The 16,729-nt window shown below is 44.4% G+C and overlaps 1 long non-coding RNA gene across 1 annotated transcript; it reads left to right on the top strand.

The window, feature by feature from the left end:
* Nucleotides 1-819: 819 nt before the first annotated feature.
* LOC123489210 lies at nucleotides 820-16,273 on the top strand. Its single transcript, XR_006660486.1, has 3 exons — nucleotides 820-899; nucleotides 1,116-1,222; nucleotides 16,255-16,273. It is a non-coding gene; the product is annotated as an uncharacterized LOC123489210 (long non-coding RNA).
* Nucleotides 16,274-16,729: the final 456 nt, after the last annotated feature.

Here is a 16,729-nt window from a genome sequence, read left to right as displayed (position 1 = left end):
TAGCAGACGCTCTTATCCAGAGCGACTTACAGTTAGTGCATACATTATTATTATTATTTTTTGATACTGGCCCCCGTGGGAATCAAACCCATAACCCTGGCGTTGCAAACGCCATGCTCTACCAACTGAGCTACCTCCCTGCCGGCCATTCCCTCCCCTACCGCTGTAGCTCCTGAGTGGCGCAGTGGTCTAAGGCTAACTGTGCCACTAGAGATCCTGGTTCGAATCCAGGCTCTGTTGCAGCCGGCCGCGACCTGGAGACTCATGAGCGGCGCACCTCCAGTCCCGTGGAGTAACTGGCTTGAAAGTTTAAACACTTATCTCGAAGCTATGACAAGCAGAGGACAGCACTTCTCCTTCACTGCCTTGGTACAGAGGGACAGAGGATTTTCAGAGCGCTTGGATCGGCTCCTACATTCACTGCCGCAGTCAGCCTCCTACGGAACCACTTCGCCGGGAAAGAGCGACGCTACCGGCTACGGAAGAGACACCAACGGCCGGGTGAGTCCATTCAAAGCTACGTGGCTAATCTGAGGGATTTGGCTAGCTCTTGTAACTACGGGTCACTTAAAGTATTTAGTCAGCCACCAATTGTGCAAGTTTTCCTACTTACAAAGATGAGAGACCTGTAATTTTCATCATAGGTACACGTCAACTATGACAGACAAAATGAGAAAAATCCTTTAAATCACATTGTAGGATTTCTAATGAATTTATTTGCAAATTATCCTAGAAAATAAGTATTTCATTATTATGGTTGGGTCGGTATATATCATGTGAATTTTTCTTTCTTTTTCGTAGTCCTATGTTGCTCAGTGGGTAGAGCGTAGCGCTTGTAACCCCATGGAAGCGGGTTCGGTCCCCGAGGCTGCCCACGTAAAATGTATGCAAGCATGACAGTAAGTACAGCGTCTGCTAAATGGCATAATGTTTTCTTATTATGATGGGGTTGTTGGTTGGTTAATAGTGATGGGGTGGTGGAAAGAGGAAGGTGAGAGGATACTGGAGTATAAATAAATATGAGTATGGTGTGGCGTGATGCAAATATTGTATGAAAATGAAATGATTTATGATGTATGGTTTTTGTACGATTTTTATAAAAACCCTTAAATCAGAACCAAGCAAACTGCTCGCAAATCCACCCGTGGCAAAGCCTACAGGATGCAGCTCGCCGCCAAGGCCCAACTGCTAAGGGCCTCTACACTTTCTGTGCCACGTACAGGTAGGCCTACATGTATTATAGATTATAGTGGACTCCAAATTAAATAATGTACTATGTTGCTATTACTGCTTTTAGTGTCTCAAAAGTATTTGAGTGGTCCACAATGTGGATTTTTTAACCTGTTTTGTATTGTCAAATGATGTATCATTGTGAAGTGACAGACTTTTTTTTTCTGTGATGGATTGTTATTACTGAAAAAAACTGCTGTGTCTAGGAAGTTGACTTCTTGCTGATGAATTGTGTATTTAACCTTAATGGATGGATGGATGATTGTTGAGAATGTTTAGGAAATATGTAAATAGTTGAATGTCGTGAGGCCAGGCTCCTATTATATCGTCTAAGAATCGGTAATAAAAGGTGGGTTGGTATGGACACTTGGCCAGTGCCTCTCTCTCCCATTCAGCGTCTCTCTCCCATTCAGCCATGAGTATATTTGCGTATGCATGTGCACATTTTTTCCCATAGCTGTTCCCGCCACCTGTAGGTAATAGTGATCGTTGAATAAAAAGTTATTGCTAGTAAGGCTGATTTCTAATAGTTGTAGTATTTCTTTGTCCGGTCTAGTGTTAACAGGATATCTCTTGAAAATGTTTCTAACTGCTTGTATTCCTGTTGCTGTATTTATATTAGTGTATAGGCCATCAATATCTATTGTTAATATGTGGGTTTGGGAGAGAACAACTATTGGTCCAATCCTCTCCATGAAGTGATGTGTCCCTAAGATAACTGGGGTGCTTAGTGGAGAGGGGGTTGATATAATAGTCAATGTATTCTGAGATGTTGTAGGACTCACTGTTGCAGTCAGAAGCAATTGGTATCCGGGGGGGAACCTCAAAGGGAACTATCCAGGTGTCTGGTTCTTTGTGTATTTTCGGGAGTAGGTGAAACAGTCTAGGTCGTGGGGTGTCTGGTACAAAGAGAAAGTTCCGTTGTTTAGCAGTGATATGTTTTTCATAGAGGGTTTGAATGATTTGCCTTAATTGTATTTGTGTCTGTAGTTGTATACGGTTGTCTATTGGTTGATAGTGTTTAGTGTTGGATAATTGTCTGTTTGCTTCGTATGTGTATTGGTGTTTATCTATTATAACTATTTTTGATCCTTTGTCTGCTGGTTTCGGTATATTTTGTGGGTTGTTTTTAAGTTGTTTTATGGCCTCTCTTTCTATGTGGGTGAGATTGTCTTTTGTGTCTGTCTGATGTTTGATAAACCAGGTGTAGTTCTGCCCTCTGCGGGGGGGATCTGAGGTAGTGGCTGTAAATAATAGCATTTGGAAAAGTGTTTTTTGCTTCTTTATACATGTCTGCCAGCTGTTTGAGGGAGGTCTGGTAGGGATCATGGTACTTGTTGGTTATACCCACCTAGAGAAACACCTGGCAGGTGTCTTTTTCAGAACCTTGGCAAAATGATAAATATTTGCACCTGGGTAGCTGTCGATTTGTATGTTTGGGTTATTGAATGAGGGTATTCTGTTGAGGTTGGAATCTCCTAGTATCAGTGTGGATGCTGTGCCTATGAAGTTCCAGTCTGCCACTGAGATGGCATGGTCCAAGTCCTGTTGACGGGAGGAGATTCTATTGAAGCGAATTAATTGTGATTTCGCTATACCTTTTGAAAGTGTGTTTTGGATGGTAGCTGTGTTTATGGAGTAGAGCATGTGTATCTGTAGGTTTAAAGTATACTTTGGTGAGTAATGTTTTCTGTGTTGCATTGTTTTGGTTGAAGAAGGCTGTTGTATCCAAGATATGTACTTCCATTGGATCTATTGTGTATTTAACTTGAATTGATGCATGGTGATTATTGAGAATATTAATGAAATCTGTGAAACGTGTGCATATGCAGGTGCAAATTTCTTAGCCATAGTTGTTCCCTTCACCTGTAAGTAGTGCCTACCAATAAACCTGAAGTCATTGCTCGTCAGGCTGATCTCTAATAGTTCTAATATGTCGTTGTCCAGTCTATCCCTATCTGGAAACCTATTGAAAAGTGTTCTAACTGCCTCTATCCCTACTACTGTGTTGATATTGGTGAATAAGCTATCTATATCAATTGTATCTATATCAATGGTATACACACACACAAATCAATCAAATCAAATTTTATTGGTCACATGCGCCGAATACAACAGGTGCAGACATTACAGTGAAATGCTTACTTACAGCCCTTAACCAACAGTGCATTTATTTTAAACAAAAAAAGTAAGGATAAAACAACAACAAAAAAAGTGTTGAGAAAAAAAAAAGCAGAAGTGAAAATAAAGTGACAGTAGGGAGGCTATATATACAGGGGGGTACCGTTGCAGAGTCAATGTGCGGGGGCACCGGCTAGTTGAGGTAGTTGAGGTAATATGTACATGTGGGTAGAGTTAAAGTGACTATGCATAAATACTTAACAGAGTAGCAGCAGCGTAAAAAGGATGGGGTGGGGGGGCAGTGCAAATAGTCCGGGTAGCCATGATTAGCTGTTCAGGAGTCTTATGGCTTGGGGGTAGAAGCTGTTGAGAAGTCTTTTGGACCTAGACTTGGCACTCCGGTACCGCTTGCCGTGCGGTAGCAGAGAGAACAGTCTATGACTAGGGTGGCTGGAGTCTTTGACAATTTTGAGGGCCTTCCTCTGACACCGCCTGGTATAGAGGTCCTGGATGGCAGGAAGCTTTGCCCCAGTGATGTACTGGGCCGTACGCACTACCCTCTGTAGTGCCTTGCGGTCAGAGGCTAAGCAGTTGCCATACCAGGCGGTGATGCAACCAGTCAGGATGCTCTCGATGGTGCAGCTGTAGAATTTTTTGAGGATCTGAGGACCCATGCCAAATCTTTTTAGTCTCCTGAGGGGGAATAGGCTTTGTCGTGCCCTCTTCGCGACTGTCTTGGTGTGTTTGGACCATGATAGTTCGTTGGTGATGTGGACACCAAGGAACTTGAAGCTCTCAACCTGTTCCACTACAGCCCCGTCGATGAGAATTGGGGCGTGCTCAGTCCTCTTTTTTTTCCTGTAGTCCACAATCATCTCCTTTGTCTTGGTCACGTTGAGGGAGAGGTTGTTGTCCTGGCACCACACGGCCAGATCTCTGACCTCCTCCCTATAGGCTGTCTCATCGTTGTCGGTGATCAGGCCTACCACTGTTGTGTCGTCGGCAAACTTAATGATGGTGTTGGAGTCGTGCCTGGCCATGCAGTCATGGGTGAACAGAGAGTACAGGAGGGGACTGAGCACGCACCCCTGAGGGGCCCCCGTGTTGAGGATCAGTGTGGCAGATGTGTTGTTACCTACCCTTACCACCTGGGGGCGGCCCGTCAGGAAGTCCAGGATCCAGTTGCAGAGGGAGGTGTTTAGTCCCAGGATCCTTAGCTTAGTGATGAGCTTAGAGGGCACTATGGTGTTGAATGCTGAGCTGTAGTCAATGAATAGCATTCTCACGTAGGTGTTCCTCTTGTCCAGGTGGGAAAGGGCAGTGTGGAGTGCGATAGAGATTGCATCATCTGTGGATCTGTTGGGGCGGTATGCAAATTGGAGTGGGTCTAGGGTTTCTGGGATTATGCTGTTGATGTGAGCCATGACCAGTCTTTCAAAGCACTTCATGGCTACAGACGTCAGTGCTACGGGTCGGTAGTCATTTAGGCAGGTTATCTTAGAGTTCTTGGGCACGGGGACTATGGTGGTCTGCTTGAAACATGTTGGTATTACAGACTCAGTCAGGGACATGTTGAAAATGTCAGTGAAGACACTTGCCAGTTGGTCAGCACATGCTCGGAGTACATGTCCTGGTAATCCGTCTGGCCCTGCGGCCTTGTGAATGTTGACCTGCTTAAAAGTCTTACTCACATCGGCTACGGAGAGCGTGATCACATAGTCATCCGGAGCAGCTGGTGCTCTCATGCATGCTTCAGTGTTGCTTGCCTCGAAGCGAGCATAGAAGTGGTTTAGCTTCGTCTGGTAGGCTTGTGTCACTGGGCAGCTCGCGGCTGTGCTTCCCTTTGTAGTCTGTAATAGTTTTCAAGCCCTGCCACATCCGACGAGCGTCAGAGCCAGTGTAGTATGATTCAATCTTAGACCTGTATTGACTCTTTGCCTGTTTGATGGTTCGTCGGAGGTCATAGCGGGATTTCTTATAAGCGTCCGGGTTAGAGTCCCGTTCCTTGAAAGCGGCAGCTCTACCCTTTAGCTCAGTGCGGATATTTCCTGTAATCCATGGCTTCTGGTTGGGGTATGTACGTACGGTCACTGTGGGGACGACATCATCGATGCACTTATTGATGAAGCCAGTTACTGATGTGGTGTACTCCTCAATGCTGTCTGAAGAATCTCGGAACATGTTCCAGTCTGTGCTAGCAAAACAGTCCTGTAGCTTAGCATCTGCGTCATCTGACCACTTTTTTATTTACCGAATCACTGGTGCTTCCTGCTTCAGTTTTTGCTTATAAGCAGGAATCAGGAGGATAGAGTTATGGTCAGATTTACCAAATGGAGGGCAAGGGAGAGCTTTGTATGCGTCTCTCTGTGTGGAGTAAAGGTGGTCTAGAGTTTTTTTCCCTCTGGTTGCACATTTAACATGCTGGTAGAAATTAGGTAGAACGGATTTAAGTTTCCCTGCATTAAAGTCCCCGGCCACTAGGAACGCTGCATCTGGATGAGCGTTTTCCTGTTGATTAATGGCCTTGTACAACTCATTCAGAGCAATCTTAATGCCAGCATTGGTTTGTGGTGGTAAATAGACAGCTATGAAAAATATAGATGAAAACTTGCTTGGTAAATAGTGTGGTCTACAGCTTATCATAAGATACTCTACCTCAGGCGAGCAAAACCTCGAGACTTCCTTAGTATTTGATTTTGTGCACCAGCTGTTGTTTACAAATATACATAGACCGCCACCCCTTGTCTTACCAGAGTCAACCGTTCTGTCCTGCCGATGTAGCGTATAGCCTGCTAGCTGAATGTTATCATTGTTGTCGTTCAGCCACGACTCCGTGAAACATAAGATATTACAGTTTTTAATGTCCCGTTGGTAGGATAACCGTAATCTTAAATCATCCATTTTATTCTCAAAAGCTTGAACGTTGGCTAATAGGATTGATGGAAGAGGCAGTTTACTCGCTCGCCGTCGGATCCTTACAAGGCACCCGGATCTGCGTCCGCGATATCTCCGTCTCTTCCTCACGCGAATGACGGGGATCTGGGCCTTGTCGGGTGTCTGTAGAATATCCTTTGCGACCGCCTCGTTGAAGAAAAAATCTTCGTCCAATGCGAGGTGAGTAATCGCTGTCCTGATATCCAGAAGCTCTTTTTGGTTATAAGAGACGATGGCAGAAACATTATGTACAAAATAAATGACAAATAACGCGGAAAAACACACACAATAGTACAATTGGTTAGAGGGCTGTAAAACGGCAGCCATCTTCTCCGGCGCTGTTCTTAATACTCCACACACACACACAGTGGGGAAAAAATGATTTAGTCAGCCAACAATTGTGCAAGTTCTCCCACTTAAAAAGATGAGAGAGGCCTGTAATTTTCATCATAGGTACACGTCAACTATGACAGACAAATTGAGAAAAAAGAATCCAGAAAATCACATTGTAGGATTTTTTATGAATTTATTTGCAAATTATGGTGGAAAATAAGTATTTGGTCACCTACAAACAAGCAAGATTTCTGGCTCTCACAGACCTGTAACTTCTTCTTTAAGAGGCTCCCCTGTCCTCCACTTGTTACCTGTATTAATGGCACCTGTTTGAACTTGTTATCAGTATAAAAGACACCTGTCCACAACCTCAAACAGTCACACTCCAAACTCCACTATGACCAAGACCAAAGAGCTGTCAAAGGAACCAGAAACAAAATTGTAGACCTGCACCAGGCTGGGAAGACTGAATCTGCAATAGGTAAGCAGCTTGGTTTGAAGAAATCAACTGTGGGAGCAATTATTATGAAATGGAAGACATACAAGACCACTGATAATCTCCCTCGATCTGGGGCTCCACGCAAGATCACACCCCGTGGGGTCAAACTGATCACAAGAACGGTGAGCAAAAATCCCAGAACCACACGGGGGGACCTAGTGAATGACCTGCAGAGAGCTGGGACCAAAGTAACAAAGCCTACCATCAGTAACACACTACGCCGCCGGGGACTTAAATCCTGCAGTGCCAGACGTGTCCCCCTGCTTAAGCCAGTACATGTCCAGGCCCGTCTGAAGTTTGCTAGAGTGCATTTGGATGATCCAGAAGAGGATTGGGAGAATGTCATATGGTCAGATGAAACCAAAATATAACTTTTTGGTAAAAACTCAACTTGTCGTGTTTGGAGGACAAAGAATGCTGAGTTGCATCCAAAGAACACCATACCTACTGTGAAGCATGGGGGTGGAAACATCATGCTTTGGGGCTGTTTTTCTGCAAAGGGACCAGGACGACTGATCCGTGTAAAGGAAAGAATGAATGGGGCCATGTATCGTGAGATTTTGAGTGAAAACCTCCTTCCATCAGCAAGGGCATTGAAGATGAAACGTGGCTGGGTCTTTCAGCATGACAATGATCCCAAACACACCGCCCGGGCAACAAAGGAGTGGCTTCGTAAGAAGCATTTCAAGGTCCTGGAGTGGCCTAGCCAGTCTCCAGATCTCAACCCCATAGAAAATCTTTGGAGGGAGTTGAAAGTCCGTGTTGCCCAGCGACAGCCCCAAAACATCACTGCTCTAGAGGAGATCTGCATGGAGGAATGGGCCAAAATACCAGCAACAGTGTGTGAAAACCTTGTGAAGACTTACAGAAAACGTTTGACCTGTGTCATTGCCAACAAAGGGTATATAACAAAGTATTGAGTAACTTTTGTTATTGACCAAATACTTATTTTCCACCATAATTTGCAAATCAATTCATTAAAAACCCTACAATGTGATTTTCTGGATTTTTTTTCTTCTCATTTTCTCTGTCATAGTTGACCTATGATGAAAATTACAGGCCTCTCTCATCTTAAGTGGGAGAACTTGCACAGTTGGTGGCTGACTAAATACTTTTTCCCCCACTGTATGTATGTATCTATATATATATATATATATATATATATATATATACATACATACATACATACATACATACATACATACATACATACATACAGTGGGGGAAAAAAGTATTTAGTCAGCCACCAATTGTGCAAGTTCTCCCACTTAAAATGATGACAGAGGCCTGTAATTTTCATCATAGGTACATGTCAACTATGACAGACAAAATGAGATTTTTTTTTCTCCAGAAAATCACATTGTAGGATTTTTAATGAATTTATTTGCAAATTATGGTGGAAAATAAGTATTTGGTCAATAACAAAAGTTTCTCAATACTTTGTTATATACCCTTTGTTGGCAATGACACAGGTCAAACGTTTTCTGTAAGTCTAGTTACAGGATGTAGTCTAGTTGCAGTACGTAGTGTAGTTGCAGTACGTATCCTAGTTGCAGTACGTAGCCTAGTTGCTGTACGTAGCCTAGTTGCAGTATGTAGCCTAGTTGCAGTATGTAGCCTAGTTGCAGTATGTAGCCTAGTTGCAGGATGTAGCCTCGTTGCAGGATGTAGCCTAGTTGCAGTATGTAGCCTAGTTGCAGTATGTAGCCTAGTTGTTGGATGTAGCCTAGTTGCAGGATGTAGCCTTGTTGCAGGATGTAGCCTAGTTACAGTACGTAGCCTAGTTGCAGGATGTAGCCTAGTTGCAGGATGTAGCCTAGTTGCTGGATGTAGCCTAGTTGCAGTATGTTGCCTAGTTTTAGGATGTAGCCTAGTTGCTGGATGTAGCCTAGTTGCAGGATGTAGCCTAGGTGCAGGATGTAGCCTAGTTGCAGGATGTAGCCTAGTTGCAGGATGTAGCCTAGTTGCAGGATGTAGCCTAGTTGCAGGAAGTAGCCTAGTTGCAGTACGTAGCCTAGTTGCAGTACATAGCCTAGCTGCTGTACGTAGCCTAGTTGCAGTATAGGCTAGTTGCAGTATGTAGCCTAGTTGCAGTATAGGCTAGTTGCAGGATGTAGCCTAGTTGCAGGATGTAGTCTAGTTGCAGTACGTAGCCTAGTTGCAGTACGTAGCCTAGTTGCAGTACGTAGCCTAGTTGCAGTATGTAGCCTAGTTGCAGTACGTAGCCTAGTTGCAGTACGTAGCCTAGTTGCAGTACGTATCCTAGTTGCAGTACGTATCCTAGTTGCTGGATGTATTCTAGTTGCAGGATGTAGCCTAGTTGCAGGATGTAGCCTAGTTGCTGGATGTAGCCTAGTTGCAGGACGAAGCCTAGTTGCAGTACGTAGCCTAGTTGCAGTACGTAGCCTAGTTGCAATACGTAGCCTACCGACGGAGCTGTGCATGTGGATGAGGTGCACGACCTGCGCATGTGAATTTGTTGATGGCTTACTGTAAGTGAATATATACTGTAAACAGTGAAAGTGAATGTAGCATATTCATTAGATACAGGTATTCGTGCTTATTTGTATGTTTTGGATGAATTTGTTTATTGCATTTATTTTGGGGGGTATTTGAATGCACTAAATTACATTGTATTTTAGTGCTCTGTTGAGCCATGGAAGATTCTCAAATCCATAAGACGTGTTATGCTGGGGATTTTAGTGTGGGTAGAGGGATGGGTGTCCTTCCATTTACACCAATTGTACAGTCAGCTCCTGGGAGTAGAGCGTTTGCTAGTCCTGAGTTTGCAAGCACTGGGAGGGGTAGGCTGTTTGTTCCACCTGACCAGGGTATCCCACCTCTGTCTTTTGATGTACCATCATCCACAGTACTCGGTGATAATGGGACGCCTCCGAGTCAGCTTAGTGACCTTATTAAGCAGATTGGTTCAGAGATAGGAGAATCTATCAGAGCGAGTTTACTGCAGCCTGGGGTTTCAAGTCTTTCTCCTGCCCGTCCCCCTCACCAACCCCAGCAGTTTCCCCTGCCTGAGCAGTGTGGGTCAACCTTTATTGATGCGTCCAAGCTGAATCTGGTTGTGAAGTCAGATGTAAGTGCTCCACCTCTTTTTAGGGGTGATGGCTCAGATAAGTACTCTGTCCTGGAGTGGGAGGAGTTAATGGAAGTCTACCTAGAGAAGAGGGGTTACACTGGGTCTTGGAATGTTGGGGAGGTGATGTCTAGGCTCATGGGGAGGGCACGGGATTTGACCAAAGTCTGGAAGCGTAACAACCTTGTTGTCACAGATGTTAAGGCGTTGTTCAGTGTTTTCAAGCAACACTTTGGGGATACTGTCTGCTCAGGTATGCCATTAGCTGATTTCTATTCAATCAAACCATATGCTAATGAGGGTCCAATAGATTTCTGGATTAGTCTTAACAAAGCTGAAGAGGCAGCCGAACAGTACCTTGTGAGTGAGGGCAGGACCTTACCCAATCAGTGCTCAGAGTTGGCAGTCATGTTTGTACGCAACTGTCCTGATAAAGAGTTGGCCCAAGTGTTCAAGAGCAAACCCATTCGTGACTGGACAGCCAGTGAGGTACAGGATCGGTTGGATGAACTGTTAAGGGAACGTAAAGCATGTAGAACACAACTTTCATAGCAGGTTGCTGCTGTTTTTGACTGCCCTCCGGAGGGAGTGGGTCCTGTGAAAATACCTAATGTGTCATCTTTTTCTCAATGTGGCCGTGAACCAGACCAGGCACCATCTGTATCTGAGGGTGGGACGTTAAAGAAAGTTTTGACTTTGTTAGAGAAGGCTCTGGTCAGCAATACTCAGTCTGTGAGTGGCGCAGTGGTCTAAGGCACTACATCGCAGTGCTAGCTGTGCCACTAGAGATCCTGGTTCGAATGCAGGCTCTGTCGTAGCCGGCCGAGACCGGGAGACCCATGGGGCGGCGCACAATTGGACCAGCGTCGCCTAGGGTAGTGGAGGGAATGGCCGGCTCAGTTTGTAGAGCATGGTGTTTGCAACGCCAGGGTTGTGGGTTCGATTCCCACGGGGGGTATTGTAGTGTCTGAAGGTCTATTGATTTTGCTGATGTTTGCAAATTGTGTAATAGATGAACTTTACTCTGCTTTGCTGAAGCATTTGGAAAAGCATTGCTACATAGGTTTCTTGGAATAGAGGACATTTGGATATATGTGAAAGCCGGGGATTGGTTTATTAAAATCACACCATACTATGTCACATAGGATATAAATACCGTGTCTTAAACAAAGGACTGAGAGAGAGACAACATATTGGATCAACAGATTGGCCATTTCTCTCCAGATATAACTGCAGATATCTGTAAATTAATACTGTGAACTTTGATACAATAAATATTTATAATCAAAGAACAGTGTAAGCGGACTTCTTATCATCACAGCATAATTAGCAACGCTGTCTTGGACACCACAGTATGAAAAAAAAAGTAACGTATGCACTAACTGTAAGTCGCTCTGGATAAGAGCGTCTGCTAAATGACTTAAACATGTTAAATGTAGAGGGCCCCGTAAACAGTTCCACAAACGTCAGCATGAGTGCGCTGACTGTGGAAGCACTAATCACTGGACCAAAGCTCACTGTCAGATGCACCAGCTGTGCGTCAAGTGCTTTTCTCCAGGCCACATGAGCTTTGACTGTAGTGAGGCTGGGCAGCGACAGAACCCTGGATGTGGACAGACTTGCAGGTCTCAGGAAAACTAGAAAGCCTCCGTTCTGAGGAGGGCAATGTGGGGCATTCTTATTTTTCCTCCACTGATGATGATATCCAATCTGTTTATTCTTACTTTTGTGAGTCAGTACCCAAGAACAACACAGTCATTTTTTAGAACACAATGAGAATTACTCAGAATGACAGTTTGTTTTACACCACTGTGCTAGTACAGGATAAAGTTGAGCTGAAGGGGATGTTAGATAGTGGGTCCATGGCTACTACTCTGCGCGCAGATATTGTACCTCGGTTGAGGGAGGTAGGAGTGGTAGAGGGGAACTTTCTAGCTCCTTCAGACATCATCCTGGTGGGTTGTGGTGGGAACAAACTAGCCCAGTGGGCATGTGTGACTTAAAAATTCAACTTTATGGCTTCTGTTATGTAGTCCCAGTGCTTATTGTTGATGGGCAGGTTGATGAATTCATTGTGGGCACTAATGTGTTGAAGTCTCTGATTAGACAGTTCAAATCAAATGACAGCTACTTTCGGGTGGCGGGTACACCAGGTTCCTCTAGCCAGTGTGATGTCAAATCTGGAGAGATGGAGAGGAGACTCCATCCCAGATAAAGTGGGCACCATTAAGTTGAAGAGAGCAGAAACGCTCCAACCCATGCGTGAGCATCTGGTGTGGGGCCGCCTACCCCCAAAGACAAAACTCTCTGTGGGCAGTACTGTTGTTGTCGAGCCCAGCACGTCTCGCTGTGTGAATCGACACATACTAGTGGGGAGAGTAGTTACGCCTCTGTGGGGGGATGGATGGCTCCCTGTGAAGATTGTGAATCCAACAACATCCCCAGTTACCCTGAGACGAAATGCTAAAGTGGCGGATGTGTACCCTTGCATTGCATTGGAGTATTTTTAATGATGTCAAGCAGCAAGCAGCTCATCCGAATGTGGCAAAGGCTCAATGTGACAGATCACATGGCAGTCTGACAGCTAAGAGTTCAGTTGGTGGCAGTGTAGATAATGGCAACAGTACACTGAGGAATCTTGGACTTCAAGGCCTGTCTGTTGAGGAGTGTCCAGTTTCACAGTTCTGGAAAGATAAACTTGTCAACTTAATTGGGAAGTATGACACAGTGTTCTCTAGACATAGCCTAGATTGTGGCGAGGCAAAGGAGTTCTGCCTTCGCATACGGCTGACTGATGACCGCCCATTTCGATGACCTTATCGTAGGCTGTCTCCAGCTCATTACCAAAAACTCTGGGAAACACTGGATGATATGGAGGAAAAGGAAATCGTCCGAAAATCCAGCAGCGAGTATGCCTCACCATTGGTGCTGGTATGGAAAAAGAATGGGGACTTGCGCCTATGTACTGACTTCAGGTGGTTAAATGCCCGCACAGTAAAGGATGCTCATCCCCTGCCTCATCAGGCTGATGTACTGGCCGCGCTGGGAGGTAATGCCTTCTTCAGCACAATGGATTTGACGTCAGGGTATTACAACGTGCCACTGCATGAAGAGGACAAGAAATACACTGCCTTTTCTTTTTTTTTTTTTTTTCCTCCCCTACCCTGACAACCTGATTGTTGCCTTTAGGTCTGCACGAGTACAATCGGTTACCTCAGGGCCTCTGCAACAGCCCGGCTACTTTTATGAGAATGATGCTGACCATCTTTGGTGACCAAAACGTTCTAAGTCTCCTTTGTTACTTGGATGATCTGATGGTTTTTGCTAAGACGGAGGAAGAGAGTCTGCAGAGACTTGAGATGGTTTTTCAGCGGTTGCAGGAGCACAACCTTAAACTGTCTCCGTCTAAGTGCAAGTTTCTGAGGAGGTCTGTAAAGTTTTTGGGCCACATCATTTCTCAGGAGGGTGTAGCCACTGACCCTGCTAAAGTTCAAACCATATTGAATGTGACTGAGACTGAGATAATGGAAGCTGATGGTGTCACACTGTCTCCTATCAAAATAGGTTCTTTCCTTGGTATGGTAGTATACTATCAGCACTACATTGAGAATTGTTCCATGGTTGCTAGGCCATTGTTTCAGCTAACTACAGGTCAGAAGAAGCCTAGGAGAGGCAAGGGTAGGAAGAGGCCTGGTCCCCCTCGCAGGCTCACTGCTGCAGACTGGACTGCCGAATGTCGACTCGCTTTTGAAGCTTTGAAATCAGCACTAGTTGACCAGGAACTGCTGGTTCATCCAGATTTTTCTCAGCCATTTCTACTTTCCGTGGATGCATCTACTAGTGGTTTGGGAGCTGTACTATCACAAGTGCAAGATGGGAAGGACATAGCCAGGCCGATAGCTTTTGCTAGTAAATCTCTTAATCATGCACAATCCAAGTATCCTGCTCACCGGCTGGAATTTCTAGCCATGAAATGGGCCATTCATGATAAATTCAGCCATTGGCTGCGAGGGCATAAGTTTACTGTGTGGACCGACAACAATCCACTCAAATATATTCTTACAAAGTCGAGACGATGCATGCGATCGGAGATGGGTTGCAAAGCTGGCACCCTTTGAGTGGCGCAGTGGTCTAAGGCACTGCATCGCAGTGCTAGCTGTGCCACTAGAGATTCTGGTTCGAATCCAGGCTCTGTCGTAGCCGGCCGCGACCGGGAGACCCATAGGGCGCCGCACAATTGGCCCAGCGTTGTCCAGGGTAGGGGAGGGAATGGCCGGCAGGGATGTTGCTCAGTTGGTAGGGCATGGCGTTTGCAACGCCAGGGTTGTGGGTTCGATTCCCACGGGGGGCCAGTATGAAAAATAAAAATGATGTATGCACTCACTAACTGTAAGTCGCTCTGGATAAGAGCGTCTGCTAAATGACAAAACATTTAAAATAAAAATGATATCCAGGACAGTGGGGAGAACAAGTATTTGATACACTGCCGATTTTGCAGGTTTTCCTACTTACAAAGCATGTAGAGGTCTGTAACTTTTATCATACGTACACTTCAACTGTGAGAGACGGAATGTAAAACAAAAATCCAGAAAATCACATTGTATGATTTTCAAGTAATTAATTTGCGTTTTATTGCATGACATAAGTATTTGATACATCAGAAAAGCAGAACTTATTATTTGGTACAGAAACCTTTGTTTGCAATTACAGAGATCATACGTTTCCTGTAGGTCTTGACCAGGTTTGCACACACTGCAGCAGGGATTTTGGCCCGCTCCTCCATACAGACCTTCTCCAGATCCTTCAGGTTTCGGGGCTGAGATCCCCAAAGCCTACAAGAATTCTGATAGTGAAACTCCACTCAGCTGGGATGGTGCTGTGCCTGATGTTGTTAACTTGGTTGAAGATGCTTTGTCAGTCTGGTCTGTGACAATCTACCAGGATTCTGATCAGTCGTCTGACACTACTAGTGTTGAGTCGGAAATTGAAAGTGTGCTGGCTCCGGATATGCTGATCTGTAGTACTCCCCAACCTGAGGTTAGACCTTTGAGCACGGTTGGTGCTAGACTAGACTAGGTTGATTTATTAATCCAGTGAATAGGCTAATCCAAACTATGTCTACACAGGAAATGAAACAATTCTTGGTTTCTCAGTGACGGTAGGATATTGCCTACCTTTTCTTTTGTTGTGTGTATGTGGTAATCTAAGTGGGTCTTAGAGTGATTTGTGGGTTTGTCTAATATTTTTGACAATTCATGTAACTTTGTGTGTAGTTCATCAGCATAAAATGTGTTTGGCATTTTTTGTATAGGGTTGAATAAGGGATTAGCTACCTCTTATTTTTCCTAATCCTTCACGGGATAGCTTTCCAGCTGATCAACCATTTGTGGGTCTAGAATTAAGGGACTACACTGCCGCCCTGTGGGTGTGAAATGTTTTTTTTCTTTCTTTGCTTTGTTACCTTCGAGGTAATGTGTTTTGTTTTGTGTTTATAATCTAGTGTAAAACAGTAGGGGTGAATGTAGTAGTGTGATGTTGTTCCCCTAGATTATGCACCAAGTTGCACACAAGGACAGTTCAACTAGGCCAGGTCAAGAGGGGATGTTAATAAGTTAATAATAATAATAATAATAATAATAATAAAAATTCAATGTGGTTTTTATTTAATTACAGCTGCATAGCTAATGTAATTTGTTGGTGTACAAACATTTTTATATATCTATATTGTAAATACACCTAATTGTAAAAGTTTTGTATATTTTGGTTTGGTCCATCGCGGGTTACCTGTATTTATGTACCCTCTTATTGTTCTCTTTTGCCTGACCTTCAACTAGCAAGGTATGTTGTCCTTGGCGCCGTAATTTGTCAATATAAAACTGTGGTAAAGTTACACAAAGTGCTGTTACCCAACTATAGGTTTTGTTACAATGTGGACAATATAAAGATTTATGTTAACAACTTTCACCAAGCTCGCTAATTTGGGTACCTATTGTAACTCGGGAGTATTTGGGTCAGTGTTTGAGTGAGTTTCTATGTGCTCACGCAGGTGCCCGAGAGCTGTGGCTGCACGAAGGGCTAACCTATTGTGTGTTGTCTCTTCGTGTACAGGTATGTCTTTTATTTTGTCAGAATTATGTTGTATATCATTTTACTTGTATTGTATAGTGTGTTGTTAGGCACTGAATGTGTGCGTGCAGCACCTGTTCTCTTTGCCTGACCTTCAACTAGAAAGGTGCCCGAGAGCTGTGGCTGCACCAAGGGCTAACATCATTTTTTTGTCTCTTCGTGTGCAGGTCGAATAAAAATTATCCAACCATCAGAATTCCAGTTGTGGCAGTGTCCTAATTAAAAGTACACAACGCAGAACGAACCACGCTACATATGCATAATGATGTAGTAAACAACATCGCTCTGCGTGGGAACTTTTGGTGGGGGGAAGTAGCCTTTATAAGTCTCCATGGTGGGTAAAGACCATCACTTCGTTGTCTTGTTGGGAATAGTAATAATTTGTGACAGTACGC

Source organism: Coregonus clupeaformis, unplaced genomic scaffold (assembly GCF_020615455.1).
Source record: "Coregonus clupeaformis isolate EN_2021a unplaced genomic scaffold, ASM2061545v1 scaf2871, whole genome shotgun sequence".
In the NCBI taxonomy this organism is placed as follows: domain Eukaryota; kingdom Metazoa; phylum Chordata; class Actinopteri; order Salmoniformes; family Salmonidae; genus Coregonus; species Coregonus clupeaformis.
Note: the sequence above shows the minus strand (reverse complement) of the source record. Positions and strands in the feature narration are given on the sequence as shown.